The 20,214-nt window shown below is 35.6% G+C and overlaps 1 pseudogene; it reads left to right on the top strand.

Moving 5' to 3' along the window:
* The first annotated feature begins 1,130 nt into the window (after positions 1–1,130).
* LOC139084051 (olfactory receptor 10G9-like) overlaps positions 1,131–20,214 on the top strand; it is a 39,997-nt pseudogene continuing 20,913 nt past the window's right edge.

Here is a 20,214-nt window from a genome sequence, read left to right as displayed (position 1 = left end):
ATGTACACCTGAAGTTACACAATGTTATCAGCCAATATGACCTCAATAAAATAATTTTAGAAAAAGAAAAACATATTTTGCAGTTAAAGTCATGGACAAGATGAAAATTAAAAACTAAAAATGATGGAACATAAGAAAACTGGTTTGCCTGTTTTGATAACAAAGAAACTAGACTTCAAGACAATGAGTATTACTAAATATAAAGGGGGCATTTCACAATGATAACATGATCAACCCATTAAGAAGATACAAAAATCCTAGTTGTATACACATCTATAACAAGCAGTGAAAATACATGAAGCAACATTGAATAAATAAAGGGAGATACAAAAAAATTCGCAAACATAATGAATAGAACATCCATGAACTGTGGGACAACTTCAATTTCCCAGATATGTAATTCGAGTCCCAAAGGAGGGAGGGGGCAAGGAGTAGTGGCCAAAAATTTTCCAAATTTGATAGAAATTATAAACTCACTGATTCAAGAAAGGTAACAAACCCTAAGCTTAAAAAACATGAAGAAAACTACAAGGGCACATAAAAATCCAATGTTTAAAAACCAGTGACAGATAGAAAGTCTTAAAAAGAGCCAGAGAAAAGATACATTATGTGAGAACAAAATAAAGGATGACATCAGCTTTCTATTCAGAAACAATACAAGCGAGAAAACAATGAAGCAATGTCTAAAATAACTAAAGATAGTAAAAGTAAATAAATATTTTTGACCTAAGATTCTCTATCTGGAAAAAATAGCTTTTAAAATAAATATAAATGGCTTCTGGAAGATGGAGTAGGTGCACTTGTCATTATTCCTCCCACTAAGTATAACTAAAAACCCTGGTCACATGTAAAACAAACAGAAGAGGACTCTGAAAAGTATACAAAGGAAGGAAGACTTGTCGGAACCTTGGGACCTGAGGAATGATACGATGGTGAGTAATCCTCACATATCCCAGAATTGGAGATGAAGAGGACAGCAACCAAGAAATACCAACAGGCATGGACCAAAAAAAACCCCATGGAAGCCTGCCCTTTGGGATTCCTCTGAGTTATGTCAACTGGATGGAGGAATAGGAGGTTCCCTACGTTCCCTACAAAAATAATGATCTGGCAGCCATCCATAGACGAAAATGCCTTTGTGGAAGCCTTGGGATCCAGGTAGGAAGTTGTGAAACCCCAGCGAAGCCCAAGACTAAGGAGAGAAGCTTTGAGAAGGCAGGCTTGTGATAGGGTGGCAGACTCTGCATGTGGTTCCGTTGCAGGCTGAAAATAGTTGCATCTCCCTATGGATTCAGCTCCAGCCCCCTTGGGTGCAGTCCTACAACGAACCCTACCTGCCAAGGGATCTAGGAGGAGCCTTACCTGTCCATGCTCCTGGTACTAAGCTCGTTGATCTTGGACTTTACTGCAGATCCTGAAGTGACCCTGTGAACTGGCTCCAGTCCCCCTCTACTGTTATCCAGAGTCAGTCCTGCTGGCCCAGGGACCAAACAATGCCCATCCTTGCCCCTGGTGGCAGATCCACTGACCTCATCCTGACTGTGGACCCAGAAGTGGCCGTGTGGCTTAGTTCCAGCTCCACTGTGCCATAGTCTAGGTACAATCCTGCCCACTCAGGGAACTACCCTGCGACCCAGCAATCCCATTCTGAGTATATATCCAAAGAAAATGAATCTGTATCCTGAAGAGATGTCTGCACCTCCAAGTTCACTGCAGCATTATTCACAATAGCCAAGATTTGGAAACTACCTGAGTGTCAATGGATGAATGGATAAAGCAAATGTAGTATATGTACACAATGGGATATTATTCAGCCTTAAAAAGGAAAGAAATTCTGCATTTGTGACAATATGGATGGATGTGGAGGACACTATGCTAAGTGAGATAAGCCACCCATGAAAAGACAAGCACTGCATGCTCTTACTTATATATGAAATCTAAAAATGATGAACTCATAAAATCAGAGACTGGAATGGTGGTTGCCAGTGGCTGCGAGGGTAGGCGAAATGTGGAGATCTTGGCCAAAGGGTCTAAAGGTTCAGTTATGCAAGATGAATAATTTATGGAGATCTAATGTACAACATTGTGACTCAAGTTAATAATACTGTATTATATACCTGAGATTTGCTAAGAGAGTTGATCTTAAGTGTTCTCATCACAAAAAAAAAAATCATAATTATGTGAGGTGATGGATGTGTAAACAGTTTGATTGGGGTAGTTATTTCACCACATATGCACATATCAAAACATCATGTTCTAAACCTTAAATACGTACAATTTCCATTTGTCAAGTATACCAATCAAGCTGGAGAAAAAAAGCCTGTTCTTTTTAGCCAAAGGATCAGGAAAGGGGTAGCCTAGTAAGGCAGGAAATTTTAATAAGATAATCCCTCTACTGAAGCCAAATACCACGGAAAAACGTTTAGCCCCACCCCCGTGACAGCAGAGTCCAAATGGGAATCCCAGACTCCCACTCTCACAGGATGTAATGAGATGCCCCAACACTCTCACTGGAGCAGAGTCAGAGAATGCTATATAGAGAGCCAGGATTTTCATTCCTGCTGTGTGACAAGAGTTCCTTTTCATGGTGTCAGTGGAGAACATGTCGGAAGCCTAGACTTTCATCACAACCCACCAGTACTGAGGCATCCCTTCTCTTCCACTGGGCTCACGTAAGAAGAGAACTTGAGGAGAATCAAGGTTTTTACCATTGTTCTTTTGCAATGATGACATCCCACTGCAGTGTCAGCTGAGACCATGTGGGAAGGCATAACTACAACCCCCATTCATCAGCAAGGAGTGTGGGGAACCTGGGTTTCTTCTTTACCTGGCAGTAATGCGGTGGTGTCCCCACTTTTCCAGAGCAGAATGGTGTCAAAGAAAATAAGCTAAATGAAAGGTTTAAATAAAATCTAGAGTCTCATAACATAATAAAAAAATGCCCAAATTTAAAAAAGAAGAAATTGCTTGTTATACCAAGAATGAAGAAGATCTCAAGCTCAAAGCAAAAATGACAAGCCATACATACTGTCACCAACATGACAGACATGTTATAATTGCCTGACAATGATTTTAAAGCAGCCAGTATAGAAATGCTTCAATGAACAATTAGAAACATGTGAAACAATTTTTTTAAAGATTTTATTTTATTTTTTTTCTCCCCAAAGCCCCCCAGTACACAGTTGTATATTCTTTGTTGTGGGTCCTTCTAGTTGTGGCATGTGGGAGGCTGCCTCAGTGTGATTTGATGAGCAGTGCCATGTCTGCACCCAGGATTCAAACCAATGAAACACTGGGCCATCTGCAGCAGAGTGCGCTAACTTAACCACTCGGCCATGGGGCCAGCCCCTGAAACAAATTTTTAAAAAAGAAAATCTTAGCAAAGAAATAGAAAGTTTCATCAAAGAAATAGAAGACATAAGATTACATCCTGTATGCTTCTATTTATATAACATTCTAGAAAGGATAAATTTATAAAATGGAGAACACATTTAATGGTTGCCAGGGGTCAAGGGAGGATGCTGGGCAGGAAGAAAGCGAATGTGGCTATTAAATGGCAACATGAGGAGTCCTTATGACCATGGAAATGTTCTGTATTTTGAATCAATGTGAATGACACAGTTGTGATTTTGAAAAATTAGCAGCACTCATCTGTACAAAATAAGTATTGGATAATTTGTTTTATTTTACTTACAAAACCACTTTATATTATATAACCTCAGTTATATACTTACATTTAAAAATATACTAGCCAATGCTTCTGGGTGTTTGTAGCAGGTTAGTATAGTCTCACATAATCTTGCAAAAGTCATTTAGTTAAAATATATGGTTTACTTTTCTGCATGGATATGACAATATGGTACAGCATAAAGCTTAAATTCCCACTGACTTTGGCAAGTTAGAATATATTGGGCTTGAGTTACTTAAAAAACTCAGGAATGAGCAAAAGATGCTGTGAATATATCTCAGTGAAATGATGACCATTTTACATTGTTATAACTGAATGCTAAGTGAGATAAGCCACCCATGAGAAGACAAACACTGCGTGCTCTTACTTACTAAGGTGACCACATGCAGATGGAAGAAAGGAAGGGAATTAGAGCTTTGCAATGTAAGAATAAGCTCAGAATCTTTCTATATTCAGTTCATGTTTATCCATACTTACACTGGTATTAAAGGTGAAAGAAAGACTTCCAGGTTTGCTTTAGAACCCTGGCATAAAATTCTTCCAGCAATGTGATTTGATACAATAGAAATTGAGAGACAGCATTTCTGGGTCTTGTATTATGTAAATAAGAGCCCTTAACTTTCCATAGAAAACATGTTTTAATGAATCTCCAAGGTCCTCATCACTGCTGCAGCCCAAGGAATGTCTATCTTTTGAGGCACATTTCAAGCTTACCCTGAGGAATTTTTTGTCCCCTAGTAATTTTGAGGGGCTTGAGAATAATAATTGGTTTTAGTAATGGTTGGGGTTTAAATCATTCCGAAGTATAAAACCCAAAATTGAGGGATTTCCTAAAGATTTTTCTTGTCCTCTACTGTATCTCTTTACTTTCTCTCATTGAATTCACCTAATCCCATAGCTTTAACCTCTATGGAAACGATCACAGATCTTTTTCTCATGTTCTGACCTTTCCCCTTACCTTTATTTAGCTTTAGTTAGGCATTTGTCTAATGAACACTTCTACTTGGATGTCCTGCTTGCGGCTCAAGTCCTCCATGTTCAAAGCTAAATGCATGATTTTTGTGAATATTTCCACTCGTTTTGAGTTATTTCTGTTTGTAGTAACACTAAACACCTAGGCAAGTATCTTTCAGAACTTTTTAATCTATTTTATCCTCTTTATGAGAAGTCCTGATGAATCTTTCCTTAGAACATTTCTTGCATATGTTTGTTTCTTGGAATTACTCACAGTAGCACTGTTAATTCGGGGCATTTTTATCATTCATTGACTATTATAATTACCTGCCAAAGCTGACCCTACCTCTAGTCTTTCTTACTGAAGTACATCCTGCCAGCACCCGCTGTGTTAATCTTTCACAGTGTGCACTTTGATTATTTAAATCCTGTGCCAAAAAAGTAATCAAATCTTGAATGGCTCCTAACAGCCTCCTGTAGTGAGCTTACCTTGATCTTGGCATTTGAGAGCTTCCTATACTGATCCAAAGTCTATGCTGCAGTCCAGTGGGGAGAGACATTGGGATCTCTCCGAGAGCCTGTGGAAGTCCTCTGTGTGACATACAGGGAGAGTGGAAATTATATGCTTTCTCTGAGCTCAGTAATTTTGATCTAGAGAGCTCCTAGAAGGCCACTAAGAGTTTCGCAGTGATCTTCACATAACTTACCGATGTTTTTTCTGTTTCACACTCAGGTCTATGAAAAAAAAAAATTTACATTACATAAGCTTTTGCCTGTGGGGCAAGAATTCTATTGTAGTTTCCAGTATAGGTCCCAGGAAAGATGGGAAAAAGGGACTCTAAATCATTCATTTTTTTATTAAAAAATATTTATTTATTCAATTCCTACTATATATGCCCAGTATTGCTCTAAGGTGCTGTAGAAGTAGCTCTGAAGAAAATGCATAAAATCCCTGTCCTTTTGGAACTTAGTTTCAAATGTATGAGAGTGCATGATTTATGTGTATAACAAACAAACAAGTAAATGTACAGTATTCCATATAGGGACAGATGCAGTGGATACAGGAAAGGTCATCTCCTTTTTTATTTGTGGAGGTGCCCTATTTGGCAGCAAACAAAAATGTATGTAAAATGTTATACTTCCAATAAATCAATGTTATTTTAATGAACTAGGCTATAAATGCAGAGTAGGTAATTTCCTTGGTGTACAAAGCCTGAAACACTGCAGACACATGAGTCTTCTAATTTTTAATCACATCCTGAGGATTTCCCAACTCCTGAAAACCCCTTGGGTCATATTGGTTCGTGGGTCTTTGGCACCAGCAGATTCAAGAAGAAGAAGAATCTCCATTTGGGCTGTTCGTTTCTGAAATTCATCAGAGCCATTTTCCCCTCCTTGAGAGTAGAGGAGAAGGGTTGAAGAGAATATTGAAGTCCCAATGCAGAAAGGGGAGTGTTGAATTTTATCTATCCTGTTATTTTTCTTCCAAATCTCATCTGTGGAAGCCAAGGACTCCTTGAAATGCTATATCTCCTGTCTACTGAAATCGCCATTGATCATTAGGTGGGCCCAGTGGACTGTCAAAACAGAAGTGGAACAGAGATTCTGTAGAGTCACGGTTGGTCACAAGTTTCCTGAATCTTATTCCTAGAGAACTTGCCCATTAATGTTTTTGATATACATCTTTAAAAATTCTCTCAGCCTTTATACAATGGAGAAAACAAAGACATACAGAACGGTGGGCTTGAGTTCATTCTTCCATTCTGGGTCTCAGTCCCATTTTACTGGAATTGGGTGGAGAGAGCTGGGTACTGATTTTAGTGTTATCTTTTGGTCCTGTTCCCACAGATATGTCCTAGGGAAGAATGGCTTCAGGAAATGACTCTTCAGTGACTCAGTTTCTCTTGCTTGGTTTAACTCAGTGATCATAACTCCAGCTGCCCCTGTTCTTCTTTCTCTTAGTAATCTATGTGGTCACCATGGTGGGGAACATTGGCTTGCTTATTCTCATTGGTCTGAACTCTCACCTGCACACCCCCATGTACTACATTCCCTTTAAACTTTCCTACACTGATCTCTGCTACTCCTCTGTCATAACCCCAAAAATGCTGTTGAGTTTTGTAAAAGAGAGCATCATCTCTTATTCAGAGCGCATGGCTCAACTCTATTTCTTCTCCTTCTTTGTTATTGATGAGTGCTATATTTTTACGTCAATGGCCTATGGCCCATATGTGGCCATCTGTAAGCCTTTGCTTTACAAGGTCATCATGTCCCATCAGGTCTGCTTCATGCTTATCATGGGTGCATATGCAATGGGGTTTGTGGGTGGCCCACACTGTATCCATGCTGAGACTCACCTTCTGTGATGGCAACATCATCAATCACTACGTGTGTGACATACCTCCTCTCCTCCAGTTCTCCTGCTCAAGCACCTACATCAATGAGCTGGTTGTTTTCCTTGTTGTGGTCATCAATGTAATAGTGCCCAGTCTCACCATCTCCATTTACTACACATTAATCTCCAACATCCTCGAGATCTGTTCTACAGGGGGCAGGTCTAAAGTCTTCAGTACCTGCAGCTCCCACATAATTACTGTTTCTCTTTTCTTTGGATCATCAGCATTCGTGTATCTTAAATCTTTCCCTCCTGGGTCTCTGGACCAAGACAAACTATCCACAGTTTTTTATATCATTGTGGGCCCAACGATGAATCCTTCCATCTACAGTCTGAGGAACAAAGATGTCCAAATTGCACTGAGTAAGACTTTGAAGAAAAGGGTGTTCTCCTGAATGGAAATTGTGTTAGTTATTGATGCCAAATCCTGGTAAAGGCACACAATGTATAAAAATATGGAGAAAATAGAAATAAACCAAAACATAAATGCAGATGATTTGAACAATAAGAAAAATTAAGTTTATTATGTAAATTACTTCATATGAAAAGACGCTGTAAGGAAGAGGAGGCTAAGTCCCTCATCCTTTCATAGAAAGTAAGGAAAGCATTTCATTCTGTCATTCTCCAGATTATTCTCAGAAACTATAAGGTTTTAAGTAGAAAGGTTGAATGATGATAAATTCAGGAATGGTAAGGTTGTGAGATTTTTGACTGAGGCATGTCTGGAATTCCTGTAAAATTTTCTCTTGGAGGTATAGACTTTGGTGTACTTTGAATGGAGCCATTTATTCATTCATTTACAGATTTCCCCCACTCCCTGAAAGTAGAGTGTTCCTATGAAAACTTTTGTAAACCAATTGCCATCAATTTGTATGGGAGAAACTTTTTTTTACCGTTCCCAGACCTCTCCAAATAACCTATGACATTATACCAAATAACACATAAAACCTAGAATAACACTAACATATAGTAAAATCAAGAATGATATGATAAATACACAGCCTGTATAAAATAGAAATAATGTATTTCCAGTGTAGTTTCACTTACCAGAATTGGGAAGACAGTGAGCACATTGGAAGGCTGAGAGGTGGTGGTGGTGGTGGTTATGGTGTCTTAGGCTGAGTCAGAGGTTGGGTTGGTGGGATGTAAAGGACACTAGGATGTAGGAGAGAGAGGAAGAGGTCATCTGTTAACATCTCATCATCATCTGAATCCATCAGGGCAGACAGGTCACTAACGCCTCACCTTCTTCTGTGTCTGCCTGCCTCAATGTTGAAGGTGGGGGTCATTGACTTCCGTAGCTGACGTGGCTGATGTGAAAGGCTTAAAATACAACTATAACACTGAATACTATCTTCACTTTTTGCCTTTTTTGTAAGAGTAAAAAATCTCTTTGGATTTCTTGTGGCTAGCAAAAACAGATACTAACGTAAGTCTATCTTAAAAACGAAATGGCATAAAGCCACCTTTCTGTTAGCGAGGAAATCTGTAATAAACCTCTAATGAAAGGCTATTGAGTTTTCAGAAATGTGAGTGGTCCATATGAGTGGAATAGGGCATTTTGAATAGGAAGATTCATTTCCTTAAGGAGATGCTCTTCTCACTCTGGTCTCTTCTCAAGTTAGTCACAAGGGAATGTGATAAAGAGAGATTTCCTTCTGATCCCTGTTCCTAACGACAAGCAACTGAGATAACCATTTACAGCAGTCAGAAATAAAGGGAACCTACATTAGATTTTACCTCTTGTGACTTCAGGGCAGCAAATGTGGGTAATAGGACATGCTATACTAATTTTACTACAAATATTTGTCAATTGTTAGTAGAATAATTTTTGTACTTTTCGTAAATACACCTAAAGCTCTCTAATTCCAATATCAGCATTTTCCCTTTATTATTTTCATTCTCTCTTTTGTCTCAGAGGTTTAATGGCACAAATTATGTAGTTATTTAATCAACAAATAGAAACTGAGCATCTATCCTGTACTAGGCTCTATTTTTAAACATCATAGATACAGTGGTGAATAAGATAAAAATTCTGTGCTCTCATAGGGCACATAGGGTAGTTTGTTTTCTTGTTCTTGAGTTTTGAGATTTCTTTATGTATTCTGAATACAAAGTATGTCAGACATATGATTTACAAATATTTCTCCTAGTCTATCTTTTCTTTTCGTTCTCTTAATAGTGTCTTGCAAAGAACAGAAAATCTCAAATTTGGTGAATTCTAATGTCTCGATTTTTTTAATCATGGATTGAACTTTTAGTGTCATATTTAAGAGACTTTTGCTAATCCCAAAGTCTCAACATTTTTCTCATATGTTTTTTTCTCTGTTATGGCATTTAAGTTTATGATCTATTTTGGATTAATTTTCCTATATGGTATTGGCTGTTGATCTAAGCTTTTCTTTTTTTTTTTTGCACATGGATATCTTATTATTCCAACACTCTTTGTTGAAAAGTACTTCAGACTCAAGATAAGTCAACAAAAAGATATCTCGATGCAGAGTAGTGGTGGAGAGAGGAGAGAAGATATGTGGATCTGGCACTGTTGGGCACTAACGAATGCCCTTGTGCTTCTGAGTAGAGTGAGTTAAATGAAAGTGTAGGGAGTGGAGTTGTTGGGTGAAATGGAAAGTTTATGTTTTTTTATGAAACTGTTTTCAAAAGAGGCTCTACAATTTTATATTCCCATGAGTTTTTCCACATCCTTGTCAACACTTGGTATTGTCTGTCTTTTTAATCATGGCCATTCTAGTGAGTGTGCAGTGGTATCTCATTTTGGTTTTAATTTGAGCATCCTTAATGAGCAATGATATTGAATATCTTTTCATATGCTTATTATCCATTTGTATATCTTCTTTGGTGAAATATCTATTTAAATATTGTGTGTACTTTCTGATTTGGTTATTTCTTTCTTCAATATTGTAAGATACAATTAAGATTGTAAGACAATCTAATTACTATCAAATTGTAAGACACAATTTAGAAAATAAAAGGCCAAATCATAACCAAGAAAATATATTTGCAAAATATATATCTGATAATGGGCTTGTATTAAGAAAATATAAACAACTCCTAACTTACTATGTTTGTATGGTTTATTATTTTACATTCTTTTACTTTTAACCTACCTATAATATATTTGAAGCAAGGTTCTTGTGGACAGCATGCAGTTGGACCATTTGTAAATTCACTTTGATAATCTCTGTCCTTTAATTGACCTCTTAATTTAATTTATTTGGACCATTATTGACCTATTGATGTCTGAGGACTTACTCTACTTTGTATTGTTTTCTATTTGTTCCCACTGTTTCTTGTTCCTCTGTTTCCCCTTTTATTGCCTTTCTATGGGTTAGATGATCTTTCTCAGAATTCAAATTTGATTTATCTATAGTTATTTGAAGAGTATCTCTCTATATATCTTTTTAGTGGTTACTCTAGGTATCACGATATACAAAGTTACTTGCATAGTCTCCTGTTACTGACGTTTTACGACGTGGCGTAAAGTGTAGAAAATTTCCTTCTAGTTACTTCCCTTTATCCTTTTCCCTTTTTAAAACTTGTCAAGTATTTTCTCTGCATAGATTGAGTGCCATATCAGGTGGTGTTATTACTTTTGTTTCAAATGTGAAAAATAATTTTTAAAAATCATGACGATAGTCTATTACATTTTGTTCTATTTTTACACATTCCATAATTCTTCCTTCCACATGTTCCAAGTCTCCTTCTCTTATTCTTTCCTTTCTGTTTGGTATATTTCTTTTAGTCATTCTTCAAGGGTTGGTATGTTGATGACAAATTATCTTAGACTTCCTTCATCTGGGAATTACTTATTTCCCCTTTATTCCTGAAGGATATTGCCATTGGATATAGAATTCAAAATTGGTGATTTTTCATTTTCAAAGCTTGAAAATGTTGAGTTCCTTTCTTTTTCTTCATTCTTTCAGATGAGGAATCTGGTGGCATCCTAATCATTGTATCTCTCAAGGTTATTTATCACTTCTCTCTACTTTCATTTAAGATTTTGTTTTGTTTTGTTTTCATTTTTCAAAAGTTTAACTCTGATCAGTCATGGCATGGATTTCTTTGGATTTATTCTGTTTGAAGCTTGCATAGCTCTTGAATCTCTAGGTTTGTCTTCCATTGAATTTGAGAAATTTTAAGGCACTATGTTTTTGAAGATTGTTTTCAGCCTTACAATTCTTCCTCTTTGCCTTCTGTGACTCAAAAGACATAAATATTACGTTTCGTTATTGTTCCTAAGGTTTCTGAGGCTCTGCTTATTTTTGCCTAATATTTTTTATCTGTCATTCACATTATATAATTTCTCCTGGTTCATCTTTCAGTTCACTATTTCTTTCCTCTGTTGTCTCCAATCTACTCTGAAGTCCATCCTGTGAATTTTTTGCTTTATCTATTATAAATTTTAATTGCAAAATTTCTTTTCAGTTCTTAAAATTTAATTTGTTTTTAAAGAGAAACTTACATGTATTAAGTTCAAAACATCGGTGACATCAGCTAAAATTGATTATGTTAGCATATTTAATCAACTGGTTTTTAAAAATTTTTTTAATCAACTGTTTTAACTATGATATTGATACATTATGAAAGTTATGCAATCCTTTTTTTGCTGTCGTTTTTGATTAAAATTTTTATTTTCAACTGTATGCAAATGTAAAAAGTAATAGAGATCATGTGTACCCTCTACCAAGTTTACTCCCCATGGTAACCTCTCACAAAACAGTAGTAAATATCACAACCAAAATTTTACCATAATCCAAAAATAGCCACACCCATTTCTCTCTCAACCCCACCCTCTTCTTGACACCTAGAAACCACTAATTTGTTCACCATTTCTACAATTTTATCATTTCAATAATGTTACATAAATAGAATCATATGCTATATAACATTTTTGACATTTTTTGTCCCTCCATATAATTATCTGAATATTTATCCAAATTGTTTTATGTGTCAATAGTTTCTTTCTTTTTATTGATGAATAGTATACCATGGTATGAAAGTACAGAAGTTTATTTAACCGTTCACATTTGGAAGGAAAAAATTATTTACAGTTTTTGGCTATTATGGATAACATTTGTATAACATATGTGTATAGGTTTTCGTGTGAACTTAAGTTTTCATTTTACTGGGATAAATGCCCAGGAGTGCAATTGCTGGGTTGAATGGTAGTTGCATTTTCAGTGTGTCAAGAAAGAAGAAAATTCTGCCAATTTTGATAACATGGATGGACTTTGAGGACATAATGCTAAATAAGATAAATCTGACAGAGAAGAGAAAAACCATATGATATCACTTACACGTGGAATCTAAAAAAGTCAAACTCATAAAAACAGAGTGGAATAGTGGTTACCAGGGGCTGAGGGGTAGAGGAATTGGGGAGATATTTAAGGGTACAAAATTGCAAATAGTAGATAAATAAATCTGGAGATCTGATGCACACCATAGTGATTATAGTCAGCAATACTCTATTATAAACTTCAAAGTTGCTAAGAGACTAGATTTTAATTGTTCTCACCACACACACACAAATATTAACTGTGTACAAGACAGAGGTGTTAGCTAATGCTATGGAGGTAATCCCACAGCAGTATATAAATATATCAAATTAACACATCATAAACCTTAAACTTTCACAGTGTTGTATGTCAATTGTATCTCAAAAAAAAAAAAGAAAAGAAAAGAAAAAGAAAAGGAATTTGGATTGAGAAGAAAGAAAAGAGAGAGAGAAACGAACAAAATGCTTTCCAGAGTGGCTGCGGTATCATTTTATATTCCCTCCAGCAGCATACGAGTGATCCAGTTTCTCCATATCTATGCCATGATTTAGTATTGTCACTATATTTTATTTTAGCCATTCTGATGGATGTGAAATGATATCTCATTGTAGTTTAAATTTTTATGACCCTAATTCCTAATAATATTCAATATATTTCCATATGCTTATTTGCCAGGTATATATACTCTTCAGTTACCTGTCTCTTCATATCTTTTGTCCATTTTGTAATAGGAATATTTTTTAAGCATTGAGTTTGGATATTTAAAAAAATTCATATTCTAGTTACATTCCAGGAAGTCCTTTGGTCTATATGTGGATTACAAATATTGTCTGTAGCTTGTCTTTTCATCCTTTAAAAGAGATTTAATAAAGCTGAAGTTTTTAATTCTAATGAAGTGCAGTTTTTCCTTCTATGGATCATACTTTTGGTGTCAACTCTAAGAACTCTTTGCCGAGCCCTATATCCTAAAGAGTTTTCCCAGACTTTTTTCCTAAAAGTTTCATAGATTTTGTTTTAATCCATGTCTGTGACCCATTTTGAATTAGTTTTTTAATAAAGTGTGAGATTTAGATTGGGTTTGTGTTTTTTGGCTGTGAATGTCCAATTGCTCCAACAGCATTTATTAAAAAGGTTGTCTTTCCTTTATTGAACAGGTTTTTTACTTTTTCAAAACTCATTTGGGAATATTTGTGTGGGTCTGTTTTAGGATTCTTTACTGTCTTTCATTGGATAATGTATTTATCTGTTCACCAGTCCCACACAGTCTTGATTACTGCAGTTACAGCTATATGTTTTGAAATCAGCTAGGGTGATATGTTTTTATTTTATTCTTTCTTTCCAAATTTTTTGGTATTGAAGTTTCTTTGCTTTTCTATATAAAGTTTAGAATAAACTTGTTTATATTTTTAAAAAATATTGCTGAGATTTTGATGGGAATTGCTTTTAATCTGTATATTCACTTGGAGAGAATTAACAGCTTTACTATGTTGTCTTCCAATCCATGAACACAATAGGTCTTTCCATTTATTTTCTTGCGCTTCTTTCATCAGCATCGTGTAGTTTGCAGCACAAAATTCTGTACATGTTTTGTTAGGTTTACATGTATTTAAATTTTTAGCAATTGTAAGTGATATCACTTTAATTTCAGCGTTTATGTGTTTATTGGTAGTACGTACAATTATAATTGATTTTGAGCCTGTGACCTTGCTAAACTCGTTTATGTCTTCTAGGAGTTTTTAAATAGATTCCTTGGGATTTTCTATGTAGAAAATTAGGTTATCTGCAATTAGGGACACTATTACTTCTTTTTTTCTGTTCTATGTCCATTCATTTCCTTTTCTTTCCTTATTGCACTGACCAATACTTTCTGTACATTGCTGAATAAAAGTGATGGTGGTGGACCTCTCTGTGTCATTTCCAATCACAGGGAAAGCATTCGGTTTTTCACCCTCAATTATAATGTTAGCTGAAGGTTTTTTTCTAGTTGTTCTTTTTCAATGTGAGGAAGTTTTTCTCTATTCCTAGTTTCTGAGAGTTTTTTTTTTTGATCAAGAATGGTTTTTGAATTTAGTCAAATGTTTATTTTTTTGTGACTTGATTGAAATGAGTATGTGTTTTTTTCTTCTTAAGCTTGTTCATATAGTGAATTACGTTTCTTGATTTTTCCAGTGTAGAACCATCCTTGCATCCTTGGAACAAACTCTACTGGTTGTAGTGTATAATTCTGTTTATTTATTGCTGAATTTTGTCTGCTAATATGATGTAAAAGATTTTTTAAAGGGATATTAACATGTGCTTTTCTTTTTTATCCTATCTTTGATTTTTGCATCAGGGTAATAGTGGCAACGTAAAATGAATTGGGAATTATTCTCTTTACTTCTATTTCCTGGAAGAGATTATGCAGAATTCGTCTTAATTTTCAAATATTTGTTAGAATTTCTCACTGAAAACATCTAGACCTATAAATTTCTTCTTGGGGACTTTTTAAGTTACAAATTTACTTTCCTTAATCGTTATAGGACTATTCTACTTTTCTGTTTCTTTTGTGGTATTTTGTGTTTTTCAAGGCATTAATTCATTTCATTTCTGTTGTCAAGTTTATGTGTGAAATTTTTTCTTAGTGTCTTCTTATTATCGTTTTGATGGTTGTAGTGATATTTGCTGTTTTTTCTCCCTCACGTTGGCAATTTGTGTCAACTATTTTTTTCTTTGTCATTTTTTCTAGTAGTTTGTCAATTTTATTGATCTTTTCAAATACCTAGATATACGTTTCATTGTTTTTCTCTATTGTTTTTCTGTTTCTGGTTTCACTGATTTTTGCTCTTATCTTTACCATCGCTTTTCTTCTTTTTTCTTTGGGCTTCTGCAAGATGGATTTGTCCATTTTCCTCATGGATATACTCAATCATTTGTTTATATCACTATGGACTCATGGATATTTATTTTACACTTTAAACTATAATCCAAAGCTACTTCATTTATTTTCTAGTTCAAATTGTTCCAGTTTGGGCCACTATGAACCCTTTCAATTGGCTCCTGTGTCTGTTTGACATAGCACCATCTTTCTGTTTGTGTGAGTGTGTGTGTGTATGTGTGTGTAGATTCATACTTCTTTGCTTTCTAATGCTACAAGATGCTTCAGGCTTATCTTTTATATTTTCTGCCCCAGTTTCTGAACTATTTTCTTTTGTTAGAGAACATAATTAGAAACCATTATCTGGGCACTAGATGTGTGTTTTCCATTAATTTTTTGCTGTGTAACAAAACATCGCAAAATTTAGTGCCTTAAAACAATGACAATCATTTGTTTAGTCACAAATCTGCAATTTGTGCTGGGCGTGGTAAAGAAAATTCACCTCTTCTTTACTTGATATTCACTTGGACAGCCTGACTGAGGTTAGATGGCTCAACCACACACTTGGTAAGTCTTTTGTCTAAGAACTTAGCTGCTGGAGGCCCAAGGCCTCCATATCTCTTTAACTGGGCTTCTCTTTATGGGTCTTTTCATGTGGTCCATGGATGTTTGCCCTTCTTCAGCGCATGGTGACTAGTTCCAAGAGTAAGTGCCTTAGAGAACCAGCAAGAAGCTATATTGCCTTTAATGATCTAGCCTCAGAAGTCATATAGCATCTTCCAAATTCAGAAGGGGAAGATATGACCCCTCAACCTTTTGATGAAAAAGTGTCATAGTTTTGTTTCATGAAGAATATTTGGGATGGGAGATATTGCTGTGGTCATCTTTGGAAAATATAATTTGCCCTAATATCTTAGAATTTAGTACAATTTTGAGAATATATGTGTATGTGTAATGGAGGGTGATCTAAGTTCGAAAACTCCTATTCAAAGTTGGAGAATCCTTGTCTCAAAGAGAACTTCCCTTTTCTGAAGAGTGGTAAAACTGGTTCTTGAACATCTGTCTCCAAAGCTCATATGTATCTACAGCATTCTGGGCAAACATTACCTCATCGTAGCTTCTCTAAATTCTGTGCTCTCTGGGTTTTAATGTTCTCAGACATTTATCTTGATTTACATAGCAAAATTGTGAGTAATAATTAAAATAGGAAGTGGATATAAACTTGCCAATAAAAGCTCTAAGTAACAGAATATTTTTAAAAAAATGTCATTTTATTAAATTCTAACATTTCCAGTGATGGGGGAAACAACTATATATTTTACAGATCTTCATATTATTTAAACAATAGCTTGAAATCATAAATCACTTGCATATTCATTATTTGAATGCCACCGCTACTGCGGAAGTCTTTCGTTTTATGAGGATATTTAGTCCACATGATTACATGCATCATAATTTCCTTGGTATACCCTACCTTCGGGAATACTGGTGAACTTCTCCCTCAGAAGCTCCATGCCATAGGATGACCTATGCTTAGTGAAGAATAGTCAGAATGCTTAGTTAGTCACTCTTGTAGCATGTCCTTCCCTGCAAGTTATCTTGTCCAAATAATGCTGTCATTTCCTATCCATTTGACATACTCTTCATAAAGAAAATATCAGTTTGTGTCCTATTTGCAGTGAAGGGAGGCTGGAAAAATGATAGTCTAATGTAGTTGTCCTCCTTTTGTCAAGTATTTTTTTCATTTTAATTAATAATTAATTTTCTAGACTTTTTCCTTTTAAATTTCAAGTGAACCTGTGTACAAACACAAGAAATCTCCTAAATTTAAAAACCAAACCCAAATATAGAAATATCTAAAAGGAGAAAACAATTGAGATTAACAATTTGTCTTCTTCCCCTACTGGATAAAAAACAAATTTTCTGACATGATAATTTTATTGTGAAGAATGTGTATGTGTCTTATTTTATTTCCAGATCTTGAATGCTGGGTTGAACAAATATTTTACTGAGTTAACCTTTGTTTGGAACATAAGAGGTATGAGGGATCTCTGCTCTTAAAGTTTTGATTGTCTGGTTATGCACATGAAACATTCAATAACAATATAAGGTAGGTTGTCTTTAACCCCATTATGGAGGCCTATAATAAACCAATGTGCTGAAGAATCCATGCTACCTGAGTCAGATATGAAGATGAAGGAACAGAGTTTGAGAGAGTAAAGGATTCTTACTGTGTAGACAGATATAAAAGTTTTAAGGTCAAAGTTGAGGATAAGGGAATAATATAAGAATGGAATTGAATGCCACAATCTTCTTCCATAATTTATCCCACCATTTCAAGAAACCAGTCATTTGAAAAGATAAAGGAATGCTTTAGGACAGGATTATAGCTTGTTTTAGCACTATCTCCCATTCTGTATTTGGCTTTCCATATATTCTACCTGTGCTTAAAGACTACTCTGATAGGAATAATGAGTTTGTCTTGGTTACTTCTGTCCTTCCTACATATCTATCAATAACTCTGACATACTAGAACAAGGGAGAATATCTCCCAATTTTGGATGGATGCTGTACCTTCATTGCATTTCTTTCTCTCTCTCTCTCCTTTTTTTTTTTCTTTTTGATGTATTTTTACCTTCCGGGAAAGCCAGGTTCAGACCTGCATTTAAAGAGATTCATGCACTATTTAAAGGTCAGTGAATCTTTATCTCAAAGATAACTGCCTTTGGTTAAAGGCCTAAAGTGACTTTGAGACCTCTAATATAATTGGGAGTTCATAAACAATGGGAGCTAGACTTGATTCTTTCTAAGGTATTATGGCATAATCGAAATGTGTGATCTCTGCGGCCATACAGATTTGAGTTGAAATCCTGGCTTCAACTGTTCCCGGTTGCATGACCTTGGAAAAGTGACTTCACCTCCCTCCCTCAGTCTCAGTTCTGTTATTTGTATAATGTGAATAATAACATTATCTTAAAATATAGTTCTAAGGAAGGACAACACAATGTAAAAGGCACAGTGTGTTGCACATATATACATCGAAAATGATTATGATTACTATTCAAGTTCTAACAGTCTTTCGATTTTTTCTCTGTAATTTTTTTTCCTTTAAAACACCTCTGACATAGTCTGTATAATGCCTTTCCAGCTCCAGTGTTATCACTCAAGTTAAGCAATGTTTTCTCTCATGCCTGGGATATTATAATAATCTATTAATTGGCCATTCTACGACCTGTCTCTTTTTTCCTCTTTGTCTTCTCATTTATCCCATGATTCAGTGCTTAAGAATGTGGCTTCTTCTTCCTATAGATGAAGAAGATGAGGAGAAATAAAGAAATGTCTTTTTTTTTTGATAGTTGCTTTCTCCATGTTCAGTGATGATATCAAAACCCTGCCAATTCTTCACAGACAGTTTGAATCTGAGCTTGTGTAATAAGCTCTCCTTGACTTCTTCAGCCTGCTTGACAAGAAATGGATACATCTATTTTTCACCAGGAACTTAACATAATTACATCATTTTGCCCACATAAAATCTTACAACTTAGTTATTTTTAACCTTATTATTAAAAGAAGACACTGAAACATAAAGTATTGTAAAATTTGCACAAGATCCTACATCTCGCGACTGGTGGAATCAGAATTAAAATACTAGTATGTCCAACTGAGTTCAAAATCCACCTTATTTCTACCAGTTAGCTATATACCATCTCGAATGGGAGAATAAAGATATTGACACTTTCTAAATGAACTTGGGCAAGTCATTTTTTTCCTTATAGTTGTATTTTATTATCCTAAAAATGTGATTTGTTCTCTTAAGTTAGGTGATACAAAGTTTCATTTATTGTTTGTACATTACATTTTTATCATTATTCTTTAATATGTATTATATACTTAATAAAATTATTTCATAAAGAATAAAAAAAGGATAATTTACTAAAATAAATGAGAATATGAATAGCATTTCACATACCTCTGAGTGATAGAGCTTAGATCTTGGAGATTCTCTACATATCACCTAATCCAGTCCTTTCACTTTACTGACAAAGAGTTTGTGAATGAGACATTTGGACAGATCACTTGGCAAAAGGGAGGGAAAAACATTCATGGATGAGCTGAAACTCAGTTATTCCGATGTCCACTTGAATGATTTTCCCTCTCTGTTTTATATTATTCTATATCTTTCTTTCTTCCTACCTTTCTTTCTTTCATTTTTTTGCTGAAGAAGATCGGCCCTGAGCTAACATCTGTTTTCAGTCTTCCTCTTTTTGCTTGAGGAAGACTGTTGCTGAGCTGACATCTGTGCCAATTTTCCTCTACTTTGGATGTGGGACACAGCTACAGCATGGCTTGATGAGAGGTGTGTAGGTTTGTGCTGTGATCTGGCCCAAAACCTGGGGCCAGGCCACCAAAGCTCAGCATGTGAATTTAACCACTATGCCACCAGCCGGCTCCACCCCTCTCCATTTTAATACTGGAATAGCTGCTTTCCTGGCAGGCAAATTAAGTCACACACAGATTAGGGGGTGGATTGGTGTCTCTTTTTTTAGTTAATTTTCATTGTTTTCGGATGTACATCATATTTCAAATTCTGTATACATTACATCATGTTCACCACCCGAACACTAATTATAGTGCATCCCCTCACATGTGACCCTAGTCACCCCTTTTGCCCTCCCCCCTCCCCCCTTCCAAAATGGTAACCACCAGTCCAATCTCCAATGCTATGTGGGGGTTTTTTTTGTCGTATTTATCTTCTACTTATGAGTGAGATCATATGGCATTTGACTTTCTCCCTCTGACTTATTTCACTCAGCATAATACCCTCAAGGTCCATCCATGTTGTCACAAATGGCCGGATTTCGTCATTTCTTATGGCTGAGTAGTAGTCCATCGTGTATAAATACCACATCTTCTTTATCCATTCGTCCCTTGATGGGCACCTAGGTTGCTTCCAAGTCTTGGCTGTTGTGTATAATGCCACAATGAACATAGGGGTGCAAGGATCTTTATGCCTGTGTGTTTTCAA

This window comes from Equus przewalskii, chromosome 6 (assembly GCF_037783145.1).
Source record: "Equus przewalskii isolate Varuska chromosome 6, EquPr2, whole genome shotgun sequence".
Taxonomy (NCBI): domain Eukaryota; kingdom Metazoa; phylum Chordata; class Mammalia; order Perissodactyla; family Equidae; genus Equus; species Equus przewalskii.
This window is presented reverse-complemented; position numbering and strand designations above follow the sequence as displayed.